Genomic DNA, 26,896 nt, shown 5'->3' with positions numbered 1-26,896 from the left:
GGAGAAGGAAATGGCAACCCACTCCAGTGTTCTTGCCTGGAGAATCCCAGGGATGGGGGAGCCTGGTGGGCTGCCGTCTATGGGGTCGCACAGAGTCGGACACGACTGAAGTGACTTAGCAGCAGTAGCAGTTGCGTGACATGTTCCCTTGGTATCTCTAATTTTGTTGAAGAGATCTATAGTCTCTGCCATTCTATTCTTTTCTTCTATTTCTTTGCACTGATCACTGAGGAAGGCTTTCTTCTCTCTCCTTTCTATTCTTTGGAACTCTGCATTCAAATGGGTATATCTTTCCTTTTCTCCTTTGCTTTTTGCTCCTCTTCTTTTCACAGAAAGGTAAATCATGTATAGTAGAGGAAAAGGACCTGGAGAGAATATCCACATTTCTGCTGTGACATAAAAGAGAAAATCATTATAGTAACACAGCAATAGGGGAAAACCACCTGTAAGAACATACTCCACTTCTTTTTAATGTCGGGAGGCTCATAGTGCTTGGCACACTCAATAAATAATAATGTAGAATAAATTGGTTTAGTGAATGAATGCAACATAAATTACAAAGTATATTTTAGTAGCCCTTGAATAAAGCATAAGTTTTAAGACTTGTAGCTGGAAATAAAGCATTCTTTTAGTTATCCTTAAATCCAAGTCATTTCAAGCATGTACACTGAGATCAAAATTATTTATATTATTTTCTATTTTTTTTTCTTGGGTTGATACAAGAAGTCAAATTTTATAGGTACTTCAAGTGAGTCCAATAAAATTTTTGCCCTTGAAATGGTGAAGACCTAAAGTGTAAACCTCCTGCAAGATGCAATATTGATATCTTCATTCCCTTCTCAAGGTATGAAATTAAGCCTTCTTTTATTTTAGTGATGAAAATATTAGATCTAAGGTTAGGAAGGGTAAACTTGAATTTTCTTAATAATAAAAAATTCAAAATACCATTGGCAAAACTTCAATATCCTTCCAAAAAAAATGAAACACAATAGATAGAATATTCCAGTGGGCAGATGTTAACTTAAAGTGCGCATTGTTTGGAAAAGGAGTTAATTAACAACTTATTAATTGGATAGAAAATCTGAAACTGTTGTACTTCTAGCAAATACATAATTTTCTTCAAGTATTATTAAAGCGTTTTTGTTGTACCTATTAAAGATTCTTGTCTCTAAGTTAATTTCATTATGCTAATAAGCTATCATCGTTACAGAACCTAAGCTTTGATCCATGTTAATTGTCGTGATCTTCAAAGACAAAGTCACCACTTACTTTAAATGAATTTTACATCTTTTTAAAGAATCACACGGAAATTAGGGGAAGTAATTAATTTTTTATTATGTGTCTCAATATTTTTAAGGGAGGAAGTCAATGGTATTGGCTAGAATTCATTTTAACATTTAACTAGGGAAAACAGCATGAGGCAAAAAAAACCATTCAGATGCAAAAGATTAAAGAAAATTTGAAACTGGGACCTAATTTGTCTTGATAAACTTTGGTATTTAATATGCTTCTTTTGTTCTCAGTGTGAAACTGCAGGGTTTTGATTTGTAAAAACTTTTTGAAGAATTAATTCTTTCTAATTTTTATTCATTCCTTTGCCTTTCTTTTACAGTAAGACAGACAAGTTGACCTTCAAACCATAACACTTTTAAATATCTATGAACTTACAAGGTTAAATCTATTAGTGATCTGATATTAGCTATTGTACACTAACAGAGTATGTTTCTTCTGAAGCAGATTAGACCTAGCTGTTCCTATATAATAACTAGTTATTTGAACCTTAAGGGGTATAAGCAAATAATGTTATTAAATTATTTGCCTTTCTCTTTGTAACAAGAAAAGGTCAAGTATAGAAATATTAATGCCTTCATTTTAGAAAATATTTTTTGTATGAAGATAAAATACCCTTTAAGAACATATCTGAAGTGGAAAATTACTGGTTTTGCCTTTGTTGTAACCAGAGTGATGGGCAGGTTAGAGACATTCTTTAAGTCCCTGTCAAACTAGATACAAAAAAGGATTAAAAAAATCAGGAAGGTAAAGCATAATAGAACACATTTTTTTTTCCTTAAACATTCAGAGAGAAGGAATTAACTGCCATAATTTAGTTTTATAATCATTTGTACTCTATCAGGCCACCTGACATTCTTTTTGGAAAGATATAGGGTATGAAAGTAATATACATACACAGAAAAAATACAGAATTCATTAGTTAATATAAATAGGTACTTCACTGTAAATGGAAATATGTCAAGTAATTTTTTAGAGAAAATCTAGTGGCTCTAATATAATGGTTAACAAAGAGAACCATCTCAATGCAACAAACAAGCTAATGGTGAAATTCTGTCTTGCTGTGAAGAATTTCTGACATCCATTGCAGATGGATGAACTCATTATAATGATTTCTTGATATGGAAACCAGTAGTCCTTAATTCTTTCTGTTCAAGAAAACTACCTAGTGATGGCAAGAATGAAAATTCCATCATGATGCCCAAGACTTCATGTTCTTAACAAGTATTGTCAGGTGATTCATGTAAATATGATTCATAGACCACAAACCTTAAGCCACTGATAAGATTTATAAGTAACTCTGTTTTATCTGACTTTAAACTATATCAGACTTTAAAATACATTTCAATTTGTAAAATTATTTCCTAGCCAAGGTGCTACTAATCTGTCTAGAAAATAGGCATATAATTATTACTCATCAACACTGGGAACCTATCTACCTTTTAGAGTATAATTGCCATTTTATAATATTTTCTTTGCATGTTATAATAATGGCAGTTATGGATGTTTGTAATATGGAGAAATTGGATTTTCATCTTTTATGTTGTAACCCAGTATATGATCCAGTTTGTTTATTCATTTTATTTACTAAACATTGCTAGTTTTTGAAGCAAATCAAAACTACAAACACAGAACAGGCATTGTCTATCCTTGAGATTATTCTAAAAGCTGTGCCAAAGTTTCTGAAGATATTTATGAGTTTTTGTGATACTTTAAGTTCTATACTACCATATGAACATGAGTTCCATGTGCCTTACAATTTTAATAGACAAAACCACACATTTGCATGTGTACAAAGGTATAATTTCTCGCAGACCTGTTGGGATTTTGTGGTGGTTCTACATTATATTTTGGGATTGAATTTTCACATAATTTAGGGTGGAAAGACCTACAAAGAAAACATATTTACACTTAAAAATATGTAACTCCTAAAACCCTACTAAAGAACTCTATTATCCTTTAACATCTCCCTCAAACAGGTTAAATCACACTTCAGATGCATTCTAGAAGTAAAAATGGTGTATGAAATCATTCACACACTAAAGATGTTGGCTTTGTTATACAAAAGGATTTGCAAAGGACAGAGTAAGTGTGGCTTTCTTGATGGTGCCTCAGCAGTAAAGAATCTGCCTGCAATGTAGGAGATGCAGGAGACACAGGTTTGATCTCTGGGTCAGGAAGATCCTCTAGAGGAGAGTATGGCAACTCACTCCAGTATTTGCATCTAAAAAATCTCATGGACAGAGAAGCCTGGTGGCCTACAGTCTTTTGGGTTGCAAAGAGTCAGGCACGACTGAGCATGGCATGACAGATGTGACAAAGACCTCAAAGCCTATCCCTTGTAGGATCATGTTAAAGTAGGATTGAGGAGTGAAAAGGTCAATGACTCATATCTAGGTCTATCAGTTTCTTTCCAACTTGTTAGAGGGAACTGATGGAGGGAGAAGTAAAATTTTAGGAAGATTTTCCACCTTTGTGATTAAGGAATGAGTGAGGTGTGCACTTTTTTACTCCCACATATCTTATTAATAGCATGGACATTCATAGCTTCACATAGGTCTTGCTGTCCCAACCAAAGCCACCTGACAGTAACCCAAGAGATCACTGTTGCATATAATGGCTAAGAGCAAAACACACTATGAACAAATGGCATATCAGAGGAGAAATAAAAGAAACATCAAACCCTCTGGATACAGTGCTGCTAAATTAAATATTTTAGATCAGGTTTCCAATTGATAAAAATTATGAATCAGTATATTTAAAGTTAGGAGGTGAAAAGCTTAGGAAACTGAAACTGCTGAATCATTTAGTCAAAGATGGAATTTGTTGCATAAAAAACTTTGTTGTAAGATTTTTTTGAAAAAATGTCAGAACCGCACTTCAATGGCTTCAAAGGTATTTGTGATCAAAGGTGTAACAAATTCTATGATTAAGGACCATAACCCAGACTTTGTCAAATGCTGTAAGCATTGAAGAGCAAACCTGTTAAATGACACCTGATTTATTTCTAAATATCGCATGGCTTTCCATACAAAGGAATATAATATGTGCTGAAAGAAACAGTCATTTTTCCAGCTTTTTCTTGAATTAGGAGATCCTTAACATTATTTATTATATTTTATAATACAAATTGCAAACTGATACCAATGATATATTTGGCTTACATAATATATAAAATATTTTAAAGTTCGTTTCTAACATTTAAAAGTTGTGTGATTGAATATAATATCTGGATATCTAGATTTAATTGAAAAACATTCACCACCTGAAAGTATTGAGCATTTCCTCTTACATAGCAAAGGCAGGAGAGGAAAGAGTCTCAAGACCTAAAGACACTTGAGTTTTCCACAAACTGATAAAAAGGCCTACTAGAAATAAATATTAATCTTGTATTCACTGTTGTGGACCCTCTATCTGAAATCACTGGAATACTTTAAAATTCAAAAAGATACAAAGGGCAATATTGTAAGAAGTGAAAAGAAAGTAAAAGAATGAGAAGAGAATAAACTATTAATTAAGAGACACAGTCAGATAGGTTCATCCTCTGATTACTTTTTTTTTTTTTTTTAGCATTTCAGAAAACCTTGGGTGAGTCTTTGAGTATATGGCAAAACTTAGGTTAAGGGAAATGAAACCTTAAATTTTGGTGCAAATAATCTTAGTTCCTGTATATAATAGGTAGCATTCTAAATGAAAATTGTTAAAATACTTCTGACTGAAGATTGTTGTAAGATGTTTGGGGTTAACTGTATTAGATGCTTTCCTCTTCTAAAGACCTTTGCTTTTAACTAAATGCTTGCTTATCTTTCTAATTTAACATAGTCCCACATTCTTCTTTGTAGTAATTTTGGGCTATCTGATAACATATAATGGAAAACATGTTTATGTCTTCCACCCGTTCTTGTTGCATATTTCAAATGCTTAGAACAACAATTTTCAGAAGCTTTCATTAAGGTTAATTTAAAAACTACATTAAATACAAACAGATTTTCTCACAAACAAAATGCAATGTGTACTTAACAGACTTCTGTATGTTATATTTGATAAACTACCTCATATAAATGCAAATTTTGACTTTCTGCCAGAACCAGGTGGTATGGAAAATATTTCTATTAAACAAATAATGCTGGAAGAGAAAACTTCAAGCTCTGGTATGTTGCATAGGAATAGAGGATGTTTTCATTCAGGTTTGATGTATATTTTCAGATTGACCTTTTTGTATACAAAATGAAAGGAATATATTGAAGAATAATATGTGGTGAGCGCTTGTCTCTGGTGTGAAAGAAATTTCAGGAAAATATACTTTGGGAGGGATTTTACATATTCAGAGAAATAGGCTAAAATAATTTCTTCTGTTTTTTGTGGTTATTCACTAGCATCATCTCATCTCCTCTGTTGTTATCAGAATAGCTTTCATCTCAATCACTAAGACTGAACAAGGAGAGCTAAATAAAGCAGGATGAGCCCAAATGTTGCCTCACATGGAAAAGCTTTTTTTGAACTCTCAGCCAGACAAAATACAATCAGCACATAAAAGAAAATAGAAGACCTCCCCCAAACTGATAACTGTAAGTCTCACCATGAGAAAAATATTAGGGAAAAAGCACAATTAAGAGACTTCCTACAAATTATCTAATTAGTATTCCTCAAGATTTTTCAAGGTCATCCAAAATAAGGAAAGTTTGTGATATTCACAGACCAAAGGAGACTAGGAAGATGTGAGGACTGTATGTAATGTAGTATTTTCTGTAGGACCTTGAAACAGAATGACATGGAAAACCTAGTAAAATCCAAATAAAGTGTGGATTTTAGTTAACAGCAATGTACCAATTTTGGCTCATTAATTCTGATGAGTGTACTGCAGAAATGTAAGATATTAACACTACGAGAAACTGGGTATAAGGCACATGGGAATTCTCTGCACAACCTTTGGAATTTTTTGCTAAATCTAAAACTATTCCCTTAAAATTTTTTATATTAAAAAAACAACAAATACAAGATAAGCAGAGGACATATTATGTGGCCCAATTGTCCATTTTGATCCTTACAGGATGCTTCTTGTTCACTCTTAATTCAGAAAGCCCTCAGAATTTCTCTATCAGATGTAATGATGAACGTACACAAACTGTATATACTTTCTTGATTAGTTACACACACAGTGTCTACCAGAGAGCTAAGTGTGCCATCTGAGAGAAGGTTGTTGCCACATGAAGTACAACAGGATAATCCGTGACCTTGACCCCACTAGTACTGGATTGTCCATCATCTTGACCCCACTGGTACGAAGTGCTAAATCAAAATGGTCATGGGTTGTGTTTGTGAAGTGTTGCTATAAAATTGATCTGAAGACCCTTGCAGATCATTTAAACACTATATTGTTGATAATATGTAAAACTAAGAACAACATAATGATACTTTTGGGGTTTTCTATAATATTTTAAGTATCTAAAAACACTAAAATGTTATATATATATATATATACACACACACATATATATACATATATGCACAAAATGATGAAGGAGGAGGAAAAGGAGGGGAGGAGGAAAAAGAAAGCTTCTTTTTTGGAGCTCTCTATTTAAGCACTGAGCTTCAAGTATTACTCTGTCCTATTTGGTATATACATGTTTTATATATATACTCTACCTATTTGGTATTTCTGCCCCTATTTCATATTCAGGCAATAACATTCAGAAAGAACAGGTAACTTACATTCACAACTTGTAAATAATACAGTAACTTTCCTTTCATCAATCACTCATAACAACACCTATGACCATTCTTGTCAAAGTTTCTCATTTATCAAGTCCCTAGGTTTTAAACTTCTTGGTATTTGTTCCTGACCCTCCCTCTAAACTAGGGAAAGGTTACCTACTGCAGTATTCTGGGCTGGAGAATTCCATGGACTGTATGGTCCATGGGGTCGCAAAGAGTGGGACACAACTGAGCAACTTGCACTTTCACTTCACTTTCACTCCCTTTAAACTAAGGACTCTCTGTCATGGTCTCAGAGATAGTATGTGATAAACCTAGGGTTCTAACTCAAGTCCAGACAACTCTGTCTTAATCAGTCGAGCTAGTGTATTAACATGACTATGATTGAGTGTATTTGCCTTTGAAATATTATTAAATTAGCACATTTAATTCCTGGAAACTTTAAAGAAATTCCTGACTAAAGTGTGATTACCAAAATTTTTTTTTAAAGAATATAGAATTAAATATTCTTATTGGTGAAATATTAACTTCAAAATGTATATGTTACTGTATATATTAACTTCATATTGTAAAATTTTATAAGAATTATAAAAGTGAGTAGAGAACAGAGGAAAAAAAAATGAGGGTGGCACATTGATGCACTTTGATAGGTCTTAATGAATTAAGTTTCCAGGAAGGGAACAACAGATTTTGTTGATGTTAATATTCTTGTCTGTTTGTCTAATATAAGACTTTTAGATTTTCATTCCTCTAAAAATACCTAATGTTGTCATACAAAAATGTGTTCCTCCTACTAGAGAAGATAGACTAGGCTAGTTGAGACTCTGAAGATTTCATTAGACCTCTGGTATAATATGTTATTTCTGCTAAACTGAGACTAACATTACTGATTCATAAAATAACTTCAAAATTGCCTTTAATGACAACATCTGACTGAGTGTACACATCATATGGGACAATCAGTTTGAATAAAATAATTCCCATTAGTATCATAACATGTTTAATTTTATTTTAAAATCAAAATGGAGCCAAGGTTTAGAGTTCATGAATTTTCAAAAAGAGTTGTTTTCTCTCCTATCAAAATGTAAACAGTTTCCTAAGAAATCCTTGTCCTCAGAGAACTAATAGGTGTACATACAGATAATCAGCATAACCATTATTCTAAGAGGAAGTTAAATTTCAAAATTAGAGATATTTTTATTAATTATTCATATTAAACATTTTTCTGAATCCTGGAGAGAATTTGAAAGTCAGAAAAGGGTTTGATTATATGGCACATGGATTTAGAGGTGGCTTAATAAAATCATGTGTACTCTAGCATGTTTAATGTAAGGAAGACTGACAAATGGCATCGATTTTATTACAAAATCAATATTTGCCTTGCTAAGTTGGGTAAATTCATTTCTGTAAATTTTATTTAATATCAAAAGAATGAAATTCAAAGAATATGCAAACCAAGAGGCTTCCAAAATTAAATATGAAGTGAAACATTATCAAAAGCTGTATTAAGCTGGTTCTGATTAGTTATTATTTAAAGCAGATAGTCATTCAGCTTTTAAAAGGTAAAGTTCTCATATATTTTAATGTGAGTGACTTCAAATTTAATACTATTATTATTTCTTTATATTTTTCCAGGGAAAATTTCAGATTTTGAGCCAAGTGTAGAATTATATGGTTGGAGGTTACATAATGCAGACCTACAGAGTGTTTTATATTATGTCTACGAGACAGAGCATTCGATTTCACAGAGAAAGTCACAGAGATGCCACATTGTTGAAATTTCTGATCTGGTTGCAATACTTAGGTTTGAATGAAAAACCCAAGAGCCAAATTCAAAAAACGATTACATTTGCTTCTTGCATGCTTGATGCCCCCAAAATGCTAGAATATGCACTTTTAAACTGGCAAAATAAATTCTCTCTTTCCTACTTACTAAACTTTAAACTTACAAATGTTTCTTATCTAACTTTAAGTATACTCCTTAGGGTATCTGCTGGCCTTAAAAAACTGCAGGGCAGCTAAGAAAGGTGTTCCCTGCTCAGCCATCTTATTTATCTATCTTCTCATCCTCAGTTCAGTCCAAAACACAGGCACATGAAGAATCCTACTGGGGCATCTATAAAATATGTAACATCACTTAAAAAGTAGTTTATGTCATTACTTTTTAACACATTGTATTTATTTCCAAAAGAGAATTCAACATTACCAACCAGACTCAATTTCTCTTTACTATTAAATATTAAGTTGTATCCATTTAAAGTTTACTCCTAACTATCATTTTCAGGAAGTGTATATGTACATATTATATACAATATTATACATATTCAATAGATATCCAAATTCCTTCAAATTCTAGAATTTTTCCTTGATATTGTACCTTTTTAATGTCAGAAATCTATTTGTAATTCATAATACAAGTTTTTAATCAGCTATAAGAAAAACACAATTTTTCTTGCTAATCAAAAATAAATGGAAGGTACATTTAGAATTGATACAAAGATGGCATTTGTCTGTGTGGATGAACACTCTTAAAGTTTTTCTGATTCTTCTGAAAGCTACTAATACATTATAAGTACTACAATAATTTTTCCCTCATCAATTGTTCTAACAGATCCTTGTCAGTTTCTCTCCTATCAATTCTCCTTGGTCTTCATCCTCTTCTATTGTTTTCTGGTTCTTTCTTTAGACTGGGTTCTCAGCTTCATAGTCTCATATTCAGATTTTTAGTTGTGTATGTTCTAAGAGAGTTCTTTAGGCTGTATCCAGTGCTGAACTACACTTTTGCCTGGATAAAGGACTATTCCATAGTTAAAACACCTGTGAAGCAAGGTTGACCCATAAGTATACCAGTGGTGAAATTACCAGTACCTAAGGTGGCCACTTAGGTACTGGTGGCTCAGATGGTAAAGCGTCTGTCTACAATGCGGGAGACCCGGGTTCGATCCCTGGGTTGGGAAGATCCCCTGGAGAAGGAAATGGCAATCCACTCCAGGACTATTGCCTGGAAAATCCCATGGACAGAGGAGCCTGGTAGGCTACAGCCCATGGGGTCACAAAGAGTTGGACATGACTGAGCGACTTCACTTTCACTTTCTAAGGTGGCCACACATCTAGACTTGCTGAGGCAATTCTGTTTATGTTATTACCAGTACCCACTTGTACTCTTAAAAGTCCTTATTTGATTACTATATCAATAGCTAATTTATTAAGATAAGTTGAATGGGAATAAACTCATGAGTCTTCAGGGACAGTTTTTAGGTAGAAACACTCTTTAAATTATGTGTAATGAAGGTCTCTGTATGTGTAATATCACGTATGAAATGAGTTGCCAGTTCAGGTTTGATGCACGATAATGGATGCTTGGGGCTGGTGCACTGGGACGACCCAGAGGGATGGTGTGGGGAGGGAGGAGGGAGGGGTGTTCAGGATGGGGAGCGTATGTATACCTGTGGCGGATTTGTTTTGATGTTTGGCATAACTAATACAGTGTTTCAGGTTTAAAAAAAAAAAAAAGAATAAATGAATAAAACCCAAACTGTAGTGTAAAGGGTGTTCTATTCTGATTCCAGAACAACAAGTACATAGAATATTTTTTAGTCTAAAAGCTTTAGTGATCATGTGCTAATAATTAGCATTTATAAGTTTAAATATGCCAAATTGGTCTAAATAACAAGACTGTGATAAATAACTAATAATAAAAACACCTAAATTATATTTTTAATGATAAGTTCTGAGATGCCTCCAAGAGCAGTCTGAATTAAAAATAGAAAATATCACATATTAAGGGACAATGATGTGTCCATTTTCATGATATACATTATAATTATGCAAGAGGATTGTAAATATAGATATGTTAACACAGGGTGGGCAGAGGGCCTCATGTAAGGTCAGGGTAATGAGATGATCTCAGGATAAATGAAGAATCGTGGCAGAAGAGAAATAAGACAGGTAGTGACAGGGTATGACGATTTCCCTTTCTACACATACAGTGGAGAAGCTCAGTCACTGCTGCTGTGGAAAGCTCATGCTGTCTTAACAGGTGGGAAGGGAGATGGGTCCAATAACGGATTGGCAGTGGCAGAGAAGTCAGATAACTGTCTCTGAAACATCTGAGACAGAATTTCTGACCAATCTAAGTACTGGGAAACGTAAAGGCTGAACTTAGCCATAAGTGTATGCCAGGTTCACTTATGTACCGTTGAGAACAGACTGAAAGAGGCTGGGGATGAGAAAGATTTTGCCTATTGAGGACACCCAGAAATTCCTGGGATAAAAGGACAGTGTATTTATTTAATGCTCATGTGCATTTTCTATGTTACGAGTTTTGTTTCTCGGTAATTTTTGTGACAAAAGTTATTGTTCCCTGGTGGTTCAGAGTGGAAAGAATATGCCTGCAATGCAGGAGACTGGGGTTCGATCCCTGGGTCAGGAAGATCCTCTGGGGAAGGGAATGGCTACCCACTCAGTATTCTTGTTTGGGAAATCCCATGGACAGAAGGGTCTGGCAGGCTACAGTCCATGGGGGTCGTAAAGAGTCAGACATAAAACAGTGACTAACACTTTCACTTTTTCTTCAGGTAGAGGAAATGAGAAATATGTTATTCAGCAGTGTCCTATAACAGCGGTCCCCAAACTTTTGGGCACCAGGGACTGGTTTAGTGAAAGATAATTTTTCCACTGACTGGAAAGTACACACAGTTGGGCTGGGAGTACACACAGTAATGCAAGTGATGGGGAGCGATAGGGAGGGGCAGATAACATTTTGAGTCCACCTCTCACCTCCTTCTATGCTGCCCAGTTCCTACCTGACCTTGGCTCCCAGGGGTTAGGGCCCCTGTTATATACAACTTTCATGAACACTTGCACGAATGTAAGAATGAATATGCTTCATAAATGATATATATTCTATCCTCAAAACAACTTCCAAAATAGATATTACACTCACATGAGAGATGAGACTGAGAATAGACATATTGAACAACTTATCCAAGGTTACACAAACAGTTAATGGCAGAGCTACTCTAACCTGAGATAATTTAAGTATATTAAGACCACAGAGCAGTGATTTTTTATTAAATGCTTGCAGCTATCACATGGTTTTTATTTTGTTTATACTGTGAAGCAGGTGGTCTGAGATAGGCTTTGGATGTAATGATGACCAGTGTGTAGGTCCCCACACATTTTGAATAGCAAGGGTGTGTAGGGTAGTGGATAAGACACAGAGTATTGTTAAATTTTCAGGATTATTCATGTATCTTTTGTTACAAGTTATTTACAGATTTGTTTGTAGCAATATCTTTTGAAATTCATTGCTTAATATTTTAAGGAACTCTATCATTTAAGAAATCAACTCCCATCATTTTTATTTTCCAATCAAGCATAATATTTTGTTGGAATGAATAACTGCAGGTGTAACCCTTTGTGAGTTAATGATATATTTTCAAAATTAAACAGGATCATTATGCAGGGTTGGTGTAAGGTAATATTTCTCAATACTCTGTTTTCAGTTAAGTTCAGTTCAGTCACTCAGACGTGTCCGACTCTTTGTGACCCCATGAATCACAGCACGCCAGGCCTCCCTGTCCATCACCAACTCCCAGAGTTCAGTCAAACTCACGTCCATCGAGTCGGTGATGCCATCCAGCCATCTCATCCTCTGTCATCCCCTTCTCCTCCTGCCCCCATCCCTCCCAGCATCAGAGTCTTTTCCAATGAGTCAACTCTTCACATGAGGTGGCCAAAGTACTGGAGTTTCAGCTTTAGCATCATTCCTTCCAAAGAAATCCCAGGGCTGATCTCCTTTAGGATGGACTGGTTGGATCTCCTTGCAGTCCAAGGGACTCTCAGGAGTCTTCTCCAACACCACAGTTCAGAAGCATCAATTCTGTGGCACTCAGCTTTCTTCACAGTCCAACTCTCACATCCATACATGACCACTGGAAAAACCATAGCCTTGACTAGATGGACCTTTGTTGGCAAAGTAATGTCTCTGCTTTTCAATATGCTATCTAGGTTGGTCATAACTTTTCTTCCAAGAGTTACTACCAAATTGCCCACTAGCAGTATTTTAGTTGCTGTAAGGTAGCACTCAGTGAAAAAGTTAAAACTCAACATTCAGAAAACTAAGATCGTGGCATCTGGTCCCATCACTTCATGGGAAATAGATGGGGAAACAGTGTGAGACTTTGTTTTTTTTGGCTCCAAAATCACTGTAGATGGTGATTGCAGCCATGAAATTAAAAGATGCTTACTCCTTGGAAGGAAAGTTATGACCAACCTAGACAGCATATTAAAAAGCAGATATTACTTTTCCAACAAAGGTCTGTCTAGTCAAGGCTATGGTTTTTCCAGTGGTCATGTATGGATGTGAGAGTTGGACTATAAAGAAAGCTGAGCATGAAGAATTGATGCTTCTGAACTGTGGTGTTGGAGAAGACTCTTGAGAGTCCCTTGGACTGTAAGGAGATCCAAGCAGTCCATCCTAAAGGAGATCAGTCCTGGGTGTTCATTGGAAAGAGTGATGCTAAAGCTGAAACTCCAGTACTTTGGCTACCTCATGCAAAGAGTTGACTCATTGGAAAAGACTCTGATGCTGGGAGGGATTAGGGGCAGGAGGAGAAGTGGATGACAGAGGATGAGATGGCTGGTTGGCATCACCGACTCGATGGACATGAGTTTGAGTGAACTCCGGGAGGTGGTGATGGCCAGGGAGGCCTGGCGTGCTGTGATTCATGGGGTCGCAAAGAGTCGGAGACGACTGAGCGACTGAACTGAACTGAACTGAAGATAGCACTTAAAATATCTCTGGCCTAAATATAAATTTTAGTGCAACTCTTTCATGTTTCTTATAAAACAAATTTTAAAATTCAATATAAATACAAAGTAATAAAGCAAAAACAAACACCCCCAAATTAAAATGCTATAATTAAGCCAGCTATCACCAAGACAGTTTTTAAAAATAATTTTTATGTCTTTATTTATTTTTCGCTCTTCCAGGTCTTTATTGTTACATGGGCTTTTACTCTAGTTGCGGTGAGTGGGGGCTACTGTTCATCGTGGTGTGCAGGTCCTCATTGCTATGGTTTCTCTTATTGTGGAGCACAGGCTTTAGGGCATGTGAGCTTTAGTACTTGTGGCTCCCAGGCTCTAGAGCACAGGCTTAATAGTCATGGCACACTGGCTTATTTGCTCCTAGGCATGTGGGATCTTCCAGGGTCAGGGATTAAATCCGGGTCTTTTACATTGGCAGGCATTTTCTTTACCACTGAGTCACCAGGGAATCCCCACCAGTATAGTTTTAATGAGACTATTTTCATGGTACAGGTACTGTATGCTGAAAGAATTCCCTCCTCTATTTATCTCACAGCTTTTAATGTAATTTCAGTTACATTATTTTTTTTCTCATTTGAGACATTTAGAACACCTTTGTTCAGGAGGCAAGGAAGATCTTAACCATCAAATATGTACCTGGAGAGCAAGCTATGAAAAGTGGAATATTTCATCGAACTACTTAAAAAAAATTATCTCAGAAGTTGATTTAAAATAATAGTAATTTTAAATAATTTTATTTTTGTTGAAAAATCCCTTCCTTAGACTATAACCTCTTATAGAAGAAATTCTAAATATTTTATTCCTGAAATGTTCAAATTTTACAAATTACAGTAATCACTAGCATAAGCAATTACTATTAATCAACAGCTAAATTGTATTATGAAAAAAACATAAAAGTTATCCTTGCCAATATATCAGTTTGTGTATTAGTCGCTCAGTCATGTCTGACTCTTTGCAACCCCTGGACTGTAGCCCACAAACTCCTCTTTCCATGGGATTTCCCAGGTAAGAATACTAGAATGGGTTGCCGTTTCCTTCTCCAGGTGATCTTCCTGACCCAGGGATCGAACCTGTTTAAAATCTGCATTGTAGGCAGATTCTTTACCGTCTGAGCCACCAGGGAAGCCCAACTTGAGTAATACTATCTCTCAAAGTAGTTCTTATTTACAGTTATTTTCTATAAAGGAGAGTTCTTTTATTTGCACATATTCCTTTATTTTTTAGCTGACATAAAAAGAGAACATAGTATTTTAAAAGTCCTCTTAAAAAAGAAAAAGTAACTTGACAAAGTGATTCAAAAGTTTATATGGAGAGGTAAAAGACCCAGAATAGCCAACACAATATTGAAGGATAAGAATAAAGTTGGAAGACTCATACTATCTGACATAAAGTGTTACTGTATGGCTACAGTAATCAGAAAAGTGTGAGATTGGCCAAAAAAAGAGATAATTTTATCAATGGAACAGGATAGAGGTCCCCAAAGTAAACCCATACAAACATATTCAACTGATATTTGACAAAGGAGCAAGGGCAATTTAGTGGAGAAATGAGGCCTTTTCAGTAAACAGTGCTGGGACAATTTGATATCCATATGCAAAAATAATATCATCATCATCTAGACATCAACCTTACATCCTTAACCAAAATTAACTCAAAGTGGATCACACACCTAAATATAAAATCCAAAACTCTGATATTCTTAGAAGATGATATGGAAAGTCTAGATAAAATCTTGCCTTTCATGTTCATATTTTAGGTTAAATATCAAAGGCACAATTCATGATAGAAAGGATTGATAGATTGGACTTCATTGAAATTTAAAATTTGTGTTATTGGGTGTTCCCTGGTGGTCCAGTGGTTAGGAATCTGCCTACCAATGCAAGGGACACAGGTTCAATCCCTGGTTGGGGAAGATCCCGCATGCTGTGGGGCCACATGAAGCTTGTGTGCCCTAGAAGCCCATGCTTCACAGCAAAAGAGGCTACCACAATGAAAAGCCCATGCTCTGCGACTAGAGAAAGCCTGTGCATAGCAATGAAGGGCCAATGCAGCCAAAAATAAATATACTTAAAAAAATTATTTTCTCTTTTGAGAAACACACTGTCAAGAGAAAAAGACAAGTCACAGACTGGAAGAAAATATTTACAAAAGACTTACAACGTATTGTTACACAAAATATACAAAACACTCTTAAAACTCAGTAATAAGAAAATAAAAAAAAAAACTCAAAAAATTAAAAGATCTGAACAGACACTTCACACATGATGATAAACAGATAGCAAATATGCATAAGAAAAGATGCTCAAAATCGTTTATATTAACATAGCAATGAGATACCACTACACATCTATTAAAATGGCTAAAATCTAATCTATGGACAACACGAAATGCTGGTAAGGAAGTGAAGCAATATGAACTCTTATTTTTGGTGGGAATGCAAAATGGTACAACCACTTTGAAAGGCAGTTTGGCAGTTTCTTACAGAGCTAAACATACTCCTTCCACATGATCTATCAATTATGATCTTTGGTATTTATCCAAATGATTTGAAAAGTTATGTCTACAAAAAACCTGCATATGGATTTTTATAGCAGTTTTTTTCAGAATTGTCAAAATTTGGAAGTAACCAAGAAGTTATTTAGTAGGTTGAATAGATAAACTGTGGTACATCCAGACAATGGAATATTATTTAGTGCTAAAAAGAAATGAGCTGTCAAACCAAGAAAAGAGATGGAGGAACCTTAACTACCTATTGCAAAGTGAGATAAATCAATCTGAAGAGCTTACATGCTGTGTGATTCCCAACTGTATGACATTCTAGAAAAGGAAAAATTATGAAGACAGTAAAAAAGCCAGTGTGTGTTAGGGACTGGGGGGAAGGCATGAGGATGAATACTGAAGCAGAGAAGATTTTTAAGGCAGGATAACTATTCTCTATATGCTATAATGGTGGACACATACCAGTATATATTTATCAATATCCATATAATGTATAACACAAATAATAAACACTAATGTAAACTATGTACTTTGGTTGATAATGATGTATCAATTAATAATGATTAATTGATTGTAACAAATGTACCGCATTGATTATGGATATTTATGGTGGGGGTGTTTGTGTATATAGGAATTCTCTGAACTTTCCATTAAATTTTGCTGTGATCCTAAAAGTGCCCTAAAAATTAAAACTGCTGCTGCTGCTGCTAAGTCGCTTCAGTCGTGTCCGACTCTGTGCGACCCCATAGACGGCAGCCCATCAGGCTCCACCATATTAATTTAAGAATAAAAACAAAACAAAAAGAATGTGATGAATTTAACTTATATAGTCACTCAAGGAATGTATAGTATTCTGGTTTTTGTTTTGTTTTCCTAACACAGGTGAATTCTTCTGACATTTATCCCCCAAATGAACACACACACACTTTTCCTATGCATGTTTAGCACTTATCTGCTTATCTCCCACAAAGATTATCTGTCATTACCTGGGAGATAATGTATTAAGGCAAATGTATTGTAGTGGATTGTGATTAATTTTAGGTCTAAGGCATTGGCTTTCTTTGCGTCAGCCCAGTGGATGTGATGATGTAAAGGAGAATTGGTCTATTTAAATGACTGAATCTATCAAGGGATCAAACGTATTTTAGATTATATCATGAATTCTTAATCTAGAAAGGTTTTAGTACTAAAATTTCATATCTAAATGTTAAAATGTAAACTGATATGACAATTGCCCAAGATTATATAGTAAGCACAGGCATTGATGATCACAGGCAAAAGATTTTCTGACTCAAGTAAAGTGATGAGTGGTGAGATGGATGAAGCACCCTGGTCTGTAGCATTCAGATAAAGGACACTTGACAGGACATGAATGAGTTCCTGATCACCAAAATTTCAGATTTCTTTCAGTGGTTTATTAATACATGAAAGTATTATAATTTAATATACAGAAATAGAAGCCTGCAACAATGTGTATGTGTTAGCCTTTTACAAAGAAAATGTAGCAGAAATGATTTTATTTCCTGTATTTTTTCTCCAACTTTAAAATTTGACATTTGTGGTGAATCATAGATATAAGATTTCAAGCATATGGAAAAAAAAAACCAGAAATATATGCAATATGTACGGAATCATCTCTGGTGCTTTGAACTTTAACCAATTCATTCACCATTTAAAAACAATTAAAAAATTCATTAAGCTGGATTCTGCCCTTGGATACACACAACAAAACCCCCATTGAAGTCAATGGAAATTGTACGTGCATATCCAGGGGCAGAATTTGGCCCGCTGTGTTTAATTCACTCTGATCATTCCTATTAATTCAATATTAATATTTCCGTTCATTTATTCAATTAGTTCTGTGGTATTCAAAATTCATTGTATGTAATACATTGTGATCAGTCAATCATTTCATTTCCAGTCCACTTTCTAACAATCAATATTTGAAGTTAGTCAAGGCAAAATGCACTTAAAAACCAAACAGAAATAGAAATAGTCCCTCTGCAGAGATATCTCCTACTTTGTTTCCTGGTTTCTTGGGCCTGACCTCTCCCTGGAGATTTAGTCAGTGTGAGAGACATTAGCAAATTGCGGGGCAGAGTTGGCCCTTAGATCAAATGCTGCTTTGTGGGGTAGCCAAGTAGGGCTATCTAATAACAGCCAGATGTGAAAGACTAAGCTCATGAAATACCCACCACTTAATTAGGTCACACAATACCACTTGGCTCCCAATCACATTTGGGCTATCTCTCTTCTGAGCAGAAGGATCTCTTCTGTCTTCAAGGAACATAGATCAAAATGAATACAGTATGTTAACATTGTAGTGTAAACATTACATGCATGAATAAGTAGGACAAAACTCAAGAAGTGTAATGATGTCTAAGTTCCAAATTTATCTAAGTATTATTTCTTTAGGTAGGCCAATTTAAACTTCTTGCACAATTTTATATGCATTATAAGTATCCATAATATGTGTGATTATCAGCAAATTGGTAGAAGGGAAGTATATGAAATTTGACAATTCATATTTCAATATTCATTAAATATTCTAAAAAGAATTATGTTCACTATTTTTGTTTTGTGACAGATTTATTGAGTTGTAATTGACATTAAAAATAAACCACATATTAAAAATGCACAGTTTGATAGGTTTTGGCAAATGCATACACCTGTGAAACCATCATTGCAATTAATATATACTAAATATATTCATCATCCCCAAAAGTTTCCTTATGTCTCTAAACAACTCCCGCATCACTGTCCAGGCAACCACTGAAGTGTTCTCAGTTATTAGAAATTAGTTTATGTTTTCTAGAGTTTTAAACAATCAAAAATACATATTCTTTAGTGTCTGGCTTCTTTTATTCAGCAGAAATATATTGAGATCCAACCATATTATTGTTTCTATCAGTAGTCCATTTCTGTTTATCTCTGAATGGTAGTCCACTGTATGGATATAATTTGTGTGCACAGTCCTGTTAGTAGGCATTTGGAGTGTTTGCAGTTTGGTCTATTACAAGTAAAGCTGCTATGAACATTTGTGTACCAGTCTTTATAGGGACATCTTGACCGCTGACCTTGAGAAAATAAGTAGGAGTGGAATGGCAAGTTAGTATTGTGTATATATGTTTAACTTTTTAAGAAACTGCTACATTGTTTTCCAAAGCGATGTGCCATTTTATATTCCTACTAGTAGTGTAGCAGAGTTCCAATTCCTCTAAATCCTTAGTGATGTTTGGTATAGTCAGTCTTTTTAATTTTAACCAGTCATAGTGTGAAAGTGTTGCTCAGTTGTGTTCAACTCTTTGCAACCCCATCAGACTGTAACCCACAAAACTCCTCTGTCCATGGAATTCTCCAGGTAAGAATATTGGAGTGGGTAGGCGTTCCCTTCTCCAGGGGATTTTCCTAATACAGGGATCCAACCCTGCAGGTCTCAACCCAATGGATTCTTTATCTTCTGAGCATAAGTGTACAGTAAAATCTATTGTTCCTTTATTTTGAATTTCCTTAGTGACTAATTATGTTGAGCATCTTTTCCTTTCTATTTTCCATCTACTTACCTTCTTTAAGTAAAGTGCTCAAATATTTTGCCCATTTTTAATTGAGGTTTTTTTTTTTTTGGTCAAAAATTGCTTATTTTCTTATTGCTGATGTCAAAGAGTTATTTACATATTCTGAATAAAAGTCCTTTATCAGATATATACAAGGCACATATTTTCTCTGAGTCTGTTCTTTTATTGTCTTAACATTACTATTACAGAGGGAATTTTTTTTTTTTTTTTTTTACTTTTGATGACAGCCAATTGGTCAGTTTTTTCTTTGACCTTTGGGCATCTTACTATTGGTTTGATGTCTAAAAAGTGTTGTCTGATAAAACATCAAAAAGATTGTCTTCTGCAAGTTCATAAATTTATATTTTGTATTTAGGCATATTGTCCATTTGTATTTAGTTTTCATATACTTTATAAGATAAAGATTAAAGTTCAATCTTTGTGCATATTAATATTCAATTATCCCAGCGTCATTTTTTGAATCAACTAACCATTCTCCACTGAATTTTGCACTCATGTCAAAGATAAATTGTTTATATGTTGTGGGTCAGTTTCTGATCTAATTATTCTGTTCCACTGATCAATTTTCTGATCTTTATGTCAATACCATTCTATCTTGATTGTTGCAATCACTTTACAGTGGTTTTGAAATTAGGTAGTGTTTGGCCTCATGTTTTTTCTATGTTGTTTTGGCTATTTAGATCTTTTACATTTTCATGTGATTTTTAGAATCAACCTGTCAATGTCTCCAGAAATACTCCCGGGATTTTGCTTGAGGTTGTGTTAAATCTATAGATAAGTTGAGGAGAATTGGTATCTTAACAATATTGTCTTCCAGTCAATGAACATGGTATGCTGCTGGTGTTCAGGAGCTAAGTCATGCGACTCTGTGTGACCCCATGGACTGCAGCACACCAGCGTCCACTGTCCTTCACTAACTCCCAGAATTTGCTCAAATCCATGTCCATTGAGTCAGTGATGATATCTAACCATCTCATCCTCTGTTACCCCCTTTTCCTTTTGCCTTCAATCTTTCCTGACACTGGGGTCTTTTTCAGTGAGTCAGCTCTTTGCATCAGGTAGCCAAAGTATTGGAGCTTTAGCATCAGTCCTTCTAATGAATATTCAGAGTTGATTTCCTTTAGGGTTGACTGGTTTGATATCTTTGCTGTCCATGGGACTCTCAAGAGTTTTCTCCAGCACAATTCAAAAGCATCAGTTATTGGATGCTCAGCCTTCTTTATGATCCAACTCTCACATCCATACATAACTACTGGAAAAACCATAGTTTTGACTATGTTGTCAGCAAATAATGTCTCTGCTTTTTAATATGCTGTCTAGGTTTGTCATATCTTTCCTTTCAAGGAGTCTTTTAATTTCATGGCAGTCACCATCCACAGGGATTTTGGAGCCCAAGAAAATAAAGTCTGTCACTGCTTCACCTTTTCCCCTTCTATTTGCTTAAAGTGATGGGCCAAAATGCCATAATCTTAGTTTTTTGAATGTTGAGTTTTAAGCCAGCTTTTCACTCTCCTCTTTCACCCTCATCAAGAGGCTTTAAAATTCCTCTTCACTTTCTGCCATTAGAGTGGTATCATCTGCATATCTGAGGTCGTTGATATTTCTCCTAGCAATCTTGATTCCAGCTTGTGATTCATCCAGCCTGGCATATTTCATGAGGTACTTTGCATAGAAACTAATAGAAATTAAATAAGCAGGGTCACAACATACAGCCTTGTCCTACTCCTTTCCCAATTTTGATCTAGTCCATTGTTTCATGTCCAACTATAAACTGTTACTCCTTGTCCCACATACAGGTTTCTTAGGAGACAAGTACGGTGGTCTGGTACTCCCATTTCTTTAAGAATTTTCCACAGTTTGTTGTGATCCACACACTCAAAGGCTTTAGTGTAGTCAATGAAGCAGAAGTTTTTCTGGAATTTCCTTGCTTTCTCTGTGATCCAGTGAATGTTGACAATCTGATCTCTGATTCCTCTTCCTTTTAAAAACCCAATTTGTACATTTGGCAGTTCTTGGTTTATGCACTTCTGAAGCCTAGATTGAAATATTTTGAACATAATCTTGCTAGCATGGAAATGAGCACAACTGCATGCCTCTCTGAACATTCTTTAGAATTGCCCTTCTTTGGAATTGGAATGAAAATTGACCTTTTCCAAACCTGTGGCCACTGCTGAACATGGTATATTTCTATATTTATTTAGGTCTTCTTTAATTCATTTCAGTGATATTTCACAGTTTCTAGTATACAAGAGTTAGGAGTCCTTTTTCAGATTTATGTTTACGCATTTTCTATGCTATTGTAAGTGGTATTTTTAAAATTTCAACTTCAGATTGTTGGTTAATAATATATGATTAGTGTTTTTTTTAAATATTAAAATTGTATCCTGCAGTCTTGCTCAACTAACTTATTAGGTTTTTGGAATTTTGTTGTAGATTATATAAAATCTTCTGTATAGTGGATCATGTCATCTAAGAAAAAGGACAGTTTTAGTTCTTTGATTCTAATTTTTTCAAAGCTTATTGTGATATCTAGAACCTCCAGTAATCCGTAGAATAGAAATGGTGAGAGCAAATATTGTTGTCTTGTTCCTGATCTAAGGGAAAAAGCAAAAGTCTTTCACCCCTAATACATTGGCTGTAGGTTTTCCCTAGATGTCCTTTATCAGACTTTGAGCATTCCCTTCTATTTATAGTTTGCTGATTTTTTTAAAAAAATTAGGAATGAATGTTGAATTTTGCCAGATGCTTGTGTGTTTGTGAGTGTTGTCTCTGTATGTGTGTCTATTAAGATGATCATATGGTTTTCCTTGTATAGTTTATTAACATGTAATGGTGAATTACATGGACTGATTTTTGAAAGTCAAATCAACAAGCAAAGCATTATTCAGATAAACTCCACTTCATTATAATATAGTATTATAATGCTTTATATTGCTGCAGTTGACATATTTCAGAGAGAATTTTTGCATGCAAGCCATAAGGCATATGCATCTGTAGATTTCTTTTCCTATAACTATTTTGTGTGGTTTCGCTATCAGATTAATCCTGGATTTAGGATGATTTGGGGAAGCAGTCGCTCTTGAAATTTTAAAATAAATTTATGTAGAAATGATGCTTTTTTTCATTAAATGTTTGAGAAAATATAATAGTGGAGCCATCTTGGATAGAAGAAAATTTGTAATGTTTTTAAACCTGAATTAAATTTATTTAAAAGATATAAGACTGTTTATAGAATCTCTTTCAGTTTAAATGAGTTTTGATGGCATTTGTCTTTCAAAGAATTTCTCCCTTCATCGAACTTGTTGAAATTTTTTGCATAAAGTTTCTCATCTTATCCTTTTTTTTTATTTGTAGACTTTTTAGTGAACTACTTTTCCCATTTCTGATATTAATATTAAGTGTCTTTCTCTTTTAATCTGAGAAGTCTAGTTAAATGTTCATCAATTTTACTGATTTTTCACAAAGGAAAATATTAGGGTTATTATTTTTTCTATTGGGCTTTTCTGAATCTTGTTTAATTAGTGTCTGCTCTGATGTTTACCATTTCCTTTTTCTCATTACTTTGGGTTAAATCTCTTCTCTTACTAGTTTGTTTTTTTTTAGATTAAACATCAAGCCATTGATTTGAGATCATTTTTATTCTTTAATATGGCCATTTAGTGCTATAAAAATTCCCTGCTTATACTTTACTGTACTTCTTTGGCAGCATCTCACATATTTTGATATGTTGTGCTTTTATTCTCATTCAGTTCATACTACTTTTTTTTTTTTTTTTTAGCCAAATACTTACTTAGGAGTGTGTTGTATAGCTTCCAACTATTTGTCGTATTTATGGAAACCTTTACATAATTGATTTCTAATATAATTTTATTATAGACAGTGCTGTGTTCTCAGTCACTTCAGTTGTGTTTGACTTTTTGTGACCCTATAGACTGTAGCCCACCAGAGAACATGGCTGTTTTGACCTTTAATTATACTGAGCCTTGTTTTCTGGACCAAAATTTAGGATATCTTAGTAAATGTTCCTATGTATTTGAAACAAATGTATATTTTAACTGTTACGTGGATTGTTCTATATACGCCAATTACATCAACTTGGTTGGTGGTATTTATCAGTTCCTCTGCATTCTTTCTGAATTATTTTAATCTATCAATTTTTGAAAAAGAAGTATTGGAATCTCTGACTATGACAATGGGTTTATTTATTGTTTCCTTGTGATTCTTTCAGTTTTTGCTTTGCTTAGTTTGAAACATTTTTATTGTTGTTAAGTTGCTAAGTCATGTCTGACTCTTTGTGACCCCATGAACTGCAGCATGCCAGGCTTCCCTGTCCTTCATTATCTCCCAGAGTTTGCTCAAACTCATGTCTATTGAGTTGATGATATCATCCAACCATCTCATCCTCTGTTGCCCCTTTCTCCTTCTGCCCTCAGTCTTTCCCAGCATTGGGATCTCTTCCAATGAGCAGGCTCTTTGCATCAGGTGGCCAAATTATTGGAGATTTTTCAAGTATTGTTATTAGGCATATCCAACTTTAACAGTGTCACGTCCTCTTATTGAATAGATGTGATTATCATTATGAACTTATTTTCTTTGGCTATATTCTTCATTCAGAAATCAATTTTCTCTGAAATTCCCATATAGTGACTTCATATTTCCTTTCATTAATGTTAGTATGGTAAATCTTTCATTCTTTTAATTTTGACCTATTTGTATCTTTATATTTAATGTTCATTTCTTATAGGCATTTACGGTTAGATCTTACTATCTTCTTTAATCTTATTATTTCTGGCTTTAAATTGGAATTTTTAGAGTATGTCTATTTAACATGATTATTAATATAATTAGGCTCAGATCCATTATATTTTGTTTTCTGTTGGTCCTGTATATTATTTGTTCCCATTTTTCTTTCTATCTTCTTTTTGACTGAGTAGCTTTCATGATGTCATTTTATGTCCTTATTTTAGTTTACTAACTGTGACTATTAATTTCATGATTGACTTGTAGTTTAGAGCATGTTTCCTTAGCATCACAGTCTGCCTTTCTGTATAAGAACCTAACTATTGTGTACTTCTATCACTCTTCTCATGTGTAAAAGCTGCTGCTGCTGCTAAGTTGCTTCAGTCGTGTCCGACTCTGTGCGGACCCCATAGATGGCAGCCCATTGGGCTCCACCGTCCCTGGGATTCTCCAGGCAAGAACACTGGAGTGGGTTGCCATTTCCTTCTCCAATGCATCAAAGTGAAAAGTGAAAGTGAAGTCGCTCAGTCGTGTCCGACTCTTAGCGACCCCATGGACTGCAGCCCACCAGGCTCCTCCGTCCATGGGATTTTCCAGGCAAGAGTACTGGAGTGGGGTGCCACTGCCTTCTCCGTATGTAAAAGCTATTATTGTTTAAATTAAAAAACCCCATAATGTATTTTTACTGTTTTTTTTGTGTAAAGAGTCCATTATATCTTGGAGAAATTTAATAGTAAGAAAAACTTTGTTTACCCACATATTTATCTTTCCCAGTGCTCTCCACTTCTTTGTGTGCTTCTATATTTTTATCTGTTAATGTTGACTTGAATGAATTCCTTTACCATTTCCTATAGTACAGGCCTGGTGATAATGAATTCTTTCAGTTTTTATAGGCATGCAAACATGTTTTGTTTAGTTTTGATTTTGAAAGATATTTTTGCTGAATGTAGATTTCTAATTTGGCAGATTTATTCATTTGATTCTTTAAGGATGGCAGTCTGCTGTCTTCCTGATATCACTGGTTTTGTTAAGAAATCTACTACATCCTTGCCTTTATTTCTCTGTATGTTATTTATCATTTTTTCCCCTGGATGTTTTAAAAATTTTTTCCCTTTATCCCTGATTTTAAGTAATGTGATTATAATGTGACCTAATGTGTTTTCTTTGGTTTTTGTGCTTAGCATTTATTGAGATTCTTGGATCTATAGTTTATAGTTTTTATCAAATCTGGAGAATTTTTAGTCATTATTTCTCCAAATTTTTTTTTTATCTTCTCTCTCAATAGCTCCAATTACACAAATATTAAGATATTTGAAGTGTTTCCACAGCTCTCTAATGTTTTGTTCATTTTTTCAAAATTTTCTTTATATTTTGTTTTGGATTTTTTTATTCTTATGATTTCAAGTTCACTATTTTTTTTTCTACAATGTTTTATCTGCTGTTAGTTCATTCTAGCCTAGTTTCATATCTGACATTGTACTTTTTATCTTTAAATGTTTGATTTTGACGTATATGGGCTTCCCTGGTAGCTCAGCTGGTAAAGAATGTGCCTGCAATGCAGGAGACCCTGGTTCAATTTCTGGGTTGGGAAGATCCCCTGGAGAAGGGCACGGCAACCCACTCCAGTATTCCTGCCATGGATAGAGGAGCCTGGCGGGCTGCAGTCCATGGGGTCACAGAGTCAGACACAGCTGAGTGACTAAGCATATATATATATAATATATGTTTTATCTCTTTCCTTAACTTTTAAATATGGTTATAAAATCTATCTGCTAATTCTAATATCTATGAAAGTTCTTGGTTAATGAGTTTGATTTTTTCTCCCAATCATGGGCCATAATTTCCTACTTCTTTGCATGTCTGGAAATAATTGATTTAGATATCAGACATTCTGAATTTTATCTTACTGAGTGTTCAATATTTTTGTGTTCTTATAAACATTCTAGAGCTTAATTCTGAAATACAATTAAATTATATGAAAACATTTTGCTTATTTTGCCTTTTTGTTTTAAGATTCATCACTTGGAACTTAAGCAGAACTCAGACTAGGCCTAATTTCAGGCAAGAATCATTTAAATATTCTATTCAGTGACATATTTATTATGAGGTTTTCCAGTCTGACTGGAAGGGATAGGCACTATTCCAGGCTATTTGTTATCACTAGACACTGTTACTTCTAATCCTTTTTGGTTCTTTTCCCCTCAGGCTTAGGTAATTTCTTCAATAATCAGTACTCAGCTGAATAC

The 26,896-nt window shown here is 34.6% G+C and overlaps 1 long non-coding RNA gene across 7 annotated transcripts in view; it reads left to right on the top strand.

Moving 5' to 3' along the window:
- The window catches only part of LOC112582250, a 374,767-nt gene that overhangs the window by 212,906 nt on the left and 134,965 nt on the right, over positions 1–26,896 (top strand). For 3 of the 7 annotated variants that reach the window (XR_006640545.1, XR_006640543.1, XR_006548193.2), the window contains exon 4: positions 724–844. The exons of 3 other annotated variants lie outside the window; for them this stretch is intronic. This is a non-coding gene — a long non-coding RNA (uncharacterized LOC112582250). The remainder of the gene's footprint in view (positions 1–723; positions 845–26,896) is intronic. One more of the 7 variants, XR_006640544.1, reaches the window with a different exon arrangement.

This window comes from Bubalus bubalis, chromosome 2 (genome assembly GCF_019923935.1).
Source record: "Bubalus bubalis isolate 160015118507 breed Murrah chromosome 2, NDDB_SH_1, whole genome shotgun sequence".
Classification (NCBI taxonomy): Eukaryota; Metazoa; Chordata; class Mammalia; order Artiodactyla; family Bovidae; genus Bubalus; species Bubalus bubalis.
This window is presented reverse-complemented; position numbering and strand designations above follow the sequence as displayed.